At 46.6% G+C, this 8,947-nt stretch overlaps 1 protein-coding gene across 1 annotated transcript in view; it reads left to right on the top strand.

The window, feature by feature from the left end:
- The first annotated feature begins 2,153 nt into the window (after window positions 1–2,153).
- SPTBN1 (spectrin beta, non-erythrocytic 1) overlaps window positions 2,154–8,947 on the top strand; it is a 188,884-nt gene continuing 182,090 nt past the window's right edge. The window contains exon 1 of the mRNA XM_045827184.1: window positions 2,154–2,372. The gene's annotated coding sequence lies outside the window, so the exon portion shown is untranslated. The remainder of the gene's footprint in view (window positions 2,373–8,947) is intronic.

Here is an 8,947-nt window from a genome sequence, read left to right as displayed (position 1 = left end):
CCTTCCACAGAGATATATGTCTACTCCAATAATCGCTCCAGATTTAGAATGTCTTTTCTTTGACCTGCTACTTTTTTTCTGTTCCGTGGTACACTGGGCTCTCCTGGGTGATGATTTGTTTCCCACCAAGAGATGAAAATTTGTAATTGTGGGCAGGTATTTAGAGTGAAACTCTGAATCCCTGTCTTTCACATTTTTGGAATACTTAACTGCCACTTTACTTGAGTACCTAGGTAAGGCTGTGTGGGGCCTTGCTTGTTAAAGGCAAAATTTTGAAAGTATGTGTGAGTGGAATGGGGTAGGGGAGGTGACTCATCCATCAAATGAAGATTTATTCAAGTACTGTTACCTGTGAGAAAGGAAGCATTAGAAGTCACCATTTCAGAGTAGCATCAGAAAAATGTAAACAAAGGCATTTCCCAGTACTGTCGTTTTTTTTAGTATTTCATTAACATTGCGGGTGGGGAGGTGCTGGGGGCCATGGCCCCAAAATAAGTGAAAACAACTGTCCTTCCTGGTGGATTTCCAGTGTTACCTAATGAGGGCAGCCACTTACATGCTGGTTGTATTCAAGTCAATTCCACAAAAATTTTTTGAGCACTTCCTAAGTGCCTGCTCTGCACAGTAAACAAAGAACCCTGCCAGAGTTCGCCTGGCTGTGTTAATCAACCTGAGAAAAATGTTAAAATTATTTGCCTTCCTCAATTTTTTCCACATATATCAAATGTAAACATCGGTACAAACATTCAAACTGATGATGAAGGCCTAAAAGGAAGAATCATCTTCCTGAATTGGTGGCACAATTTAATTTAGTTTTATTTTTAAATTAAAAAATATAGAAAAATGTAAACCCAGCAAGCCTCCGTTCCATCGATTTGAGATGTAAACATGATCCAAACTATTTGACTTTTATTTCTGTTTTTTATTCAGGCATTGAGACTCAGATCTTTAGTGGAAAAGCCTTGGGGCTTTCAACCAAGGGCCCTCTTCCCTCTGAAGCTTCCAGTGCCATCCCGCTGGGCACCTACCCAGCAGGCAGAAAGTCAGTTTCTCCAGACTCTGCTTTCTAAAGGGCATTTCTAGTAGTGGTTATGACCAGACATCATCTTTTCTCCCCATCAGTGTTGGTTCCATAATTTCTACATAGCCTGGGGGATTGATGGGGTGGGCCAGCTGGTTGACAATGCTGGCCCATGAGGAAAATGTCAGGTGTCATCTCCTGGTATCTGGGTAGGGGGAGAACTCAAACCCTCAAGCCTTTGGCACCTCCACTGCAGCCGGGGCATCCCCTCCCAAGGACTGGCTAAGGAAAAGCACCTGTTTCAGTTGAAAGTGAGCGTTTGGGCCTGACGCAGGAGTTAGACGAACCACTTGTAGGATCTGTTCCCAGCTATCCCGAGGGAAGTGGTGGGGAAGAGCACTCACAAAAGAGATCTTGACTTCACTGAAGTACAGCCCTCCTCCCCTTGTCTCCCAGGGTTTCCCACGGGAGGGGGACGGAGGGGACACCATCGCTCTTCATCAGGTGGGACAAAACTTACCAGGCACCACCACCTAGATCTAAATCAAATCAACCAAATGACGCTCTAACATCTCCCTCAACATTCTCTCCATCGCGTTCCAAACGTAAACGTCGCGGGCGAAGAGGCTGCACAAACCACGAAGAAAATTAGGCTGCCCCTTTCCACGGCGATAATCAAATTAGCCTCAAATTAAACGTGAAATTGCCTTACGCTGGCTGGGCTGCGGGGACAAAGCCCCCATTGTCCTTTTGCCCGGGTAGCGGAGGCGGCGGTGCCCACCCTGTACAAGCCAGCCCCGGCCAGTCCCTGCGGCAGGGGCGAGGTCGGCGCTGAGCTGGGGAAAGCGTGGACGAGCTGGAGGTTCGGCTCGCTAGCGGAGCAGGCGCCGGGTGGGCGGCTGCGGGGCTCCGGACAGATGCTGAGAGCAAGGAACAGGGAGGAACTAGGGAGAACCGAGGGAGGAGGAGGCAGAGGAGAGAAGAAGAGGGTGGAGGGTGTGCGGGAGAGAGCGAGTGCGCGCGCACGCGCGCGCGCTCCCTCTCCCCGCCCCTCGCCCCCTCCACGACTGCTCCCCCCCGTCCTTCCTCCGCCCAGCGCTCCAGCCCAGCCCCCGGAATCAGTGCAGCTGTTGCTGTGCAGGCTGCAGATTCCTCCAGTCCCTCCCTCGGCCGCCTCTCCGACCGGAGCGAGCGCGCAGCCCCGCGCAGCAGCGCCCACCGGTCCCGTCCTGTGAGCCCCGGCCCCAGCCGCGGACAGCCCCGCGGAGTCGCCTCCTGGCCCACCCGCCCGGCAGCCGAGGAGCCGGAGGAGGACGGGACCCCGGCGCCCCCACCCCCCTATCCGCGGGAGGTAGGTAGGGGGCCTGAGGCAGGAAGATGCCAACTCATTGGGGCTGCCTCCTAGGCGGGCTCCTGGGCGGCGGGCGGGCGGGCGGGCGGGCGGGCGGCTGGGAGGAGGGGCGCGGGCCCAGGCCGGGAGAACGCCGCTGCCCGGCGGCTGCCCTGTGCCCGGGGAGTGGCGTGGGGGCGGGGAGGCTGCAGAGCCCGAGCAGGGGTGGCGCGGGGAACCCGGGTCTCCAGTGCTTATTAGTACTCGGGTTTTGCTGGGCAGGGGTGGCAGGCCCCGAGCGAGGCAGCCGCAGACCCACGGTGCGCACCGCGGCAGCCCAGCCCCATCCCTGGCGCAGCGGCGCCAATTCCCCCTCCCTGCCTCCGCCGCCTTGTCCATCCAGCGGGGCTCAGCGGCCCCTGGCGCGGGGGTAGTGCGGAGTGGGCAGCGGCGAGGTTGTATTTTCGGGTGCCCTCCTTCTGCTCCTGCTGGTGGGAGCGGAGGCGGCGTTGACAGGATCCGGCTGTGAGCCTAACGGTACGGAGGATGCGGCCAGGCGTGGTCCGGGCTGCGCCGTGCTGCAGCTGAGCCCGAGGCGGCGGCCCTGCGCCCCCCCCGCACCCGCCCCCCCCCCCGCACCCGCCCCCCCCGCCTATCCTCGCGCCCGCCCTCCCTCGGTCCCCACTCTCCCAGGGTTGGGCGTGAGCCGCTTGCGGGTGCGGAGCCTCCGCTGTGCCCGCCCTTCAGCTCCTGCTACCTTCTCTTCAACAGGTTTGTACCAGCGCGGGGACCCTTCCTTCGGCCCTGTCTTTGGGGTGGTGGGCTGGAAGCTCCTCTAGTCATCACCCCTCACACCACGCCCTTGACCCTCTTTTTGGGGGGAGCCTTCCCTTTGTTTTTGTGATAGGAAAGATGCCTAGAACCTGCCATCCAGATGGAGAGGGGGGAGTGTTGTGGGGATCAGTACATAAATCATGTCCATTATTCTTCCAGGCAAAAGCCAGGCCAGATAGTGAGAGGGCGAGTGTGAGGGTGCTTTGGCGGAGGAGAAAAATGGATTCGGTGGGTTTATTTGGGCGGGGATATGCTTGCCTTTTTTTTTTTGCAAGATGGATGGCTCACCGTGTCCTCTTCGTGATGCAGCACAATGCAGCAGTATCACAGCCTCCCTGGGTTCTCGCTGGCGGGGCTTGGCACGGCCACTCGGCGCCTGCGGCCCCCGCCCGGCCCCACCCAGGCCCGGGGCTGCCCTTGGCGGAGGCTTGTAGCTGCTTCTACCTTGTCATGCTGCTTCATCTGTATGTGGCGTCAGGAGGACCAGGTCACCTAGCTCCGAAAGGGGGACTCTTTTCTTTGGCGTGCTCTCTCCCGCCCTGCGGGTTGGGCTGTGCGTGGATGAAGGGGCGCCCTGCAGCGCTAATGCGGGCAGAGGGAGCCTGCCTGCAGCTGGGGACGGGAATCTGATCTCTTACCGAGGGACCTGAGCCGTAGGGAGGGGTTGGAGGGAGGACGCGGACCAGTGATGTGCGGAGGCAGTGGTGCAGTCAGTATTGGGAGTCCAGAGTCTTTCTGTGGGTCACCCGTAATTTTTAACCACAACCCAACAGTCCATCGATTTCTTAATGTATGAAAAGTTGATGTTTATTGGAGCTTCAAAGCTATGACGTTACAGTACCTCTGTTTTTGGTTAATACTAGGAATATGAATTTTTCCTACAGGAAACCATCTTTTGAAATGAAATGATTAATCTATTTTAGTTCCTAGGTCTCCGAGACATTTCTAAAAGTATAAACATTCAATAGGTTGTTTTAGAAGGAACTTATATTTTTGACGGATAGTTGATGATTAACCTGTATTTTCTTTGCTTTCATCATTTGCTTTCTCTATAAATCAAATACAATTACATATTTGGATGTTTTATTAGGGATTATTAGGCAAATAAGTATCAAGATTGATGGTGGATTGGTGTTCAGACTTTTATAGATTTAGATAGCAAAATTAGTCATGGCTGATGGGATTATGATGATAACCGACTTCATGTATGTTTGTTTACATGTATCTTCTGTATACATATTTTTTGCAGATGTGGCCCGGGAGGGGGGTGAGAGGGGCAGACCACCAAGGCCTCTGAGGCTGGTATCTGGTCAGAAGGAGATGGTTGCCAGTGGTCTCATCTTAGTTTGAGCTAGTATACAGGGAATGTCCCTTCTAAATGCTACTTACAGTTCATTTATTCAGTGTGAGATCGCAAATGAGATACATGTCCCTCTAGGCTCTTCTGAACTGTATAGGTAAAAAAGGGAATTCAGTATGCTAGTATGCTGGAAGGGAAGGTCACTGTTTCGGAGCACAGGCGTGTCTGCGTTTATTTTTTTTTTAATCTCTAGTGAATCCTAGTTGGTGGCATTTGATTTCATGGCAGCTCTGCAAAGTAGAACTGAATGCAGATTGTGTGGTTTATGTGCATTATTTTGAGTTTTAAAAGAGGGCCATTAAAATACAGAGCTCTTTGGATTTGGGCTTCATTGTTGTGCTGGTTGTATAAAATAGTGTTGTGTAAAGATGTTTGGGAGTATTGTTCCCATGGATTATCCAGACATTTTGGATTTACTATGTTGTAAGAAAATATCCTGTGTTGATGTCACAGGAGGTTTAGCTGTTCTGACTTAAACACCAGGTGCAGAATTCTGTTAGGTTAAGCTCTTTGTAATTTTGTCATCTCTGGACTGACCCAAACTTTCATCTGAAAGAATGAAAAGTATTGGGACAGTGAAGAAACTGCTGTCACTTGGTCGTCTCCTGTTGTGCAGGCTTTCTGTGAACAGGATCTCTTGGGTGAGAATAGTAACAACTGTCTCAGGTGCTGTAGGAGCCAGAGAGAAGACCTCACGCTCTGCTTGAGGCACATCCCTGGTAGAGACTTGGCATTGACAGCGTTCTGTTGGAAGAGTTTGTTGGGGAAGAGTTTGTCAGAGTGGTTGTTTTGTCTTGCTGTATGAGAGTATAACTTTATGTGTGGAAATGCTTCTTTGAGATGGAAGGATTTTACCGTTATTAAACAAGCACAGATGTGATGAGCAGAAATTATTTGAAGTGATTTTTGTTGAAATAAACTTTTCATTTTAAGAGCATAGTCTTAGAATTTTAAAGCATGCTCTCTCTCTCTCTCTCTTTCTGTGTGTGTGTGTGTGTGTGTGTGTGTGTATTTTTTTTACACGCAGTAATGTGATGGTCCTTGAATTATATTGGGCACTGACCTTTATAACTGGGCTTTAATTAATGTTCTGTGGATTTCCTTATGGTAGTCCTGGTTTCTTTTTGAGAGACTATTGAAAATGTAAACTATTTTTCCATAAGGAAAAAGCCAATACTTCCTCTGGAAGGAATACATTGTAGGTCTATGGAGGTAAGTAAAACATCTCATGGATTTCTCTTACCAGTTTTCAGTCTTTGCTGTTTCTTAAAGCACCTTTTCTTTGCAAGAGAACTAGTTTAGTACTCTTGATTCTTCTGATAACAGTTGTCCTGTATCCAAGTTCACGTAGTGTAGGAGCAATATCATCAATCTCTTTACTTTGGTGAGTGAAATTAAACTCTCCCAGTTAAACTCTCCCAGAAGCGCCCACACTTCTACTCTTACACATCACTGGAGAAGGCATTTTCATCATGTCCCTTGCTATCATAATGAGATTCATGGACCACAAACATCCAGATCTCCTGGGAGTTTGTTTTAAATCAGATTCTTAAAGGCCCCAACCCAGACCTGTACAACCCTAATTTGCATTTTAACAAGACTCCTAAGTGATTTGTATGCACATTAAATTGAGAAACGGCTCTACTTCTTCATCTAAGGGACTTCTATATCAAAAAGTTCCTTCTTGTGTCTTACTTTTATCTTTTCCTTTGCTCAAGTATCAACACATTTTTCCTCTTCTGTCACTTAAGTGGTGTTGAAGAAAGTGATTCATCCATTGTAAATTATTTAATACAGAAAAACATAAAGTTCTTCAATATTTCAGTGGAATAGTCCTATTAATAATAGCGTTTTAGACTAATCAGTTTGGGGGGTACCTTTCTAAAGTTGATAAACAAACAGTTCCACCCCCCACGCCCCCAAAGGCATTGGTTTTGAGACAGCAGAGCTGGAGCCCAGGAAGCACAGGGTCCCCTCGGCTCCTTCTGTTCCCCTCGCATCTTGTTCTCTGCCGTCAGCTGTTTCACCCAGTATATTCAATATCCTGCCCTTCTGTTCCCTTCTTTTCTTAAAGTTGTTCTTTGTTAAGTAATCTGTACATAGAGAATAATCCACATAAAAGATACATGACAGAATCACAAGTCAGTGGACACTCAGACACCCATTACCTAGTTCAAGAAGAACCTCATCGTGCATTCAGAGTCCCCTAAGTGCCCCTCTGTCGTCCTATCTGAAGCAACCACTGTCCTGAATTTTGTACTCCTTTGCTCTTCTGGATAGGTTTTCCTTTTTAAAATTCTTAAATTTTGTATGTTTTTGAACTTTATATAAATAAAATTATGTTTTATTTTTCTGTGACGTACACTTTTCGATTAATGTTATATTCCTGAAATTCATTCATTTTGTTGTTGTAGTTTGTTCATTTTCCCTGCTGTATAGCATTCCACCATGACTTATTTATTCCTTCCACTGTAGATGGTCATTTGGTTTAATTCCAATTTTTTGCTGTTATGAAAGGACTACTATGAATGTTTCTTCACTGTGTCTCTTAGGACATCAGTGGAGATAGACACACACACAAATTCTCTGTCTTTCTCTCTCTCTCTGCAATGAAATTTGCTGGATCATATGTGCATCATCAACCTTACTAGATAATACCAAAATTTCCTGAAGTGATTACTGTATACCAATTTTATTCCCACTAGTAGGATATCGTGTTGCTGTTCTATAACTGTGGCAGCATGTCCATCATTTACCAACCTTGAAAATGTCCAGTTGTGAAGTTATCTCATTGTGCTTCTTATTTTCAATTTCCTTGATTGTTGAGGTTAAGTACTTATTTATTATTGGCCATTTGGTTTCCTCCTTTTGTGAAATCCCTGTTGAGTCTTTTGCCTGTTTGCCGTTTAGATTTTTTCCTTATTGATTTGTAGGAGTTTTTTATGTAGATTGCTTACTAATCTTATGTGGATTATATGTGTTGCAAAAATTGCCTTCCAGTTTGTGTTTCTTTTTTTTCTAAAGAAACTTTTTGTGGTTTCTTTTGATAGTCATTCATAATTTCAGTAAGTCAGAATCAGTTTTTATCCTTTAAAGCTTGTGAGGATGATTTTGATATTGCAGAAGAATTTTTTTTTAGTTTGGAAAGAGCATGAATTTTGGAGTCAAACAAACCTGGGCTCAAATCCTGATGCAATTATTGTCTACTAGTCACATGGCCATAGCTATAATCTAGGGTTGAGCTAGTTCGTTACTCTTAGAACTATAGTTTCCTCATCAGTAAAATCAAATTAGTAGCACTCATACAGTTGAGAGATAGCCGTGTGTGGTGCTAGGCATACGGTAGGTATTTAAGCTGATAACCTTTCCATTACTTTCTCTTTAGGCTCCCTAAACTATATAAACCGGTGACCCCTTTTGAAATGCTTGTAAAAATTACCTTATTTTATTTTTTAAAAGTTTGTGTTACCAATAGAATATATGTATTGATTAACACAGGCTGAATAAGACCACTTACTGGAAACCTTTTGTCAGTTCAGGTTCCTGTTCTTGAGAGTAGTGTTAATTACAGTTCTGTTTCCTAAGAAGCATTTATACTAATGTTCTCCCTTTGCTACTACTCTAAGATTACTTTGCAGTATATATGTAGTATATAAATTTTTTGATTCAGTAAGTGTTGGCTACCTTTTGCTAGGGCTTAAAGTTGGGCTAGGGTGATGATGGTGTAGGCTGACTTAAAGTTGAATAAAAATTAGTTCCTGAATCCAAGGACTTTTTAATCTACTATGTAGATTATACACTGTGTATGTACACAGAAGATAAAAGGCCTTTTACTGACCAGATATGTGACTTCTGGTCTCTGATCTAAGTTTATAAAATGAAGATCCCAGTGAAATTCTGGTTGGGGGTAAGACACGGCCCCTGGCAGACTTGGAGAATAATAGGGCCACTCTTTTTCTGCAGAGCTGGGATAGAGCCTCAGCAACATCCTCAGTACAGTGTGGTAGGCAGTGATTACCAATTGAACAGATTTGGCACTTAGATTTTAAGAACCTGTTAACTTCTAAAGTTCTGTGATGATAAGATATGTAAGTAACACGACACTTAAGCCATGTTCAAAATTCAGTGGAACGGGAAGAAACTAGAAGCAAGGATACAGAAAAGAGGTGATTGTGGGGGTCCAGACCTTAAGGGAGCAAGTTATGGTGGTGGCCTCGGGAATGAGAAGGGGAGGGAGAGGAGAGATGGAAGAAAGGTTGCGAAGGCTCAGTCCTGGGCCACCTGTGTGTAGGGTGAATGTATGAGACCTGGGGGATCTCAGTGGGGATGAGGACATAAAGTGATAAAGGTGTCAAATTTAGATGATGACAAAGAGCATGGTTGGCCATCGTGAGAGAAATAG

This window comes from Phyllostomus hastatus, unplaced genomic scaffold, assembly GCF_019186645.2.
Source record: "Phyllostomus hastatus isolate PE091 unplaced genomic scaffold, TTU_PhHast_1.1 phas_scaffold_78, whole genome shotgun sequence".
In the NCBI taxonomy this organism is placed as follows: domain Eukaryota; kingdom Metazoa; phylum Chordata; class Mammalia; order Chiroptera; family Phyllostomidae; genus Phyllostomus; species Phyllostomus hastatus.
Note: the sequence above shows the minus strand (reverse complement) of the source record. Positions and strands in the feature narration are given on the sequence as shown.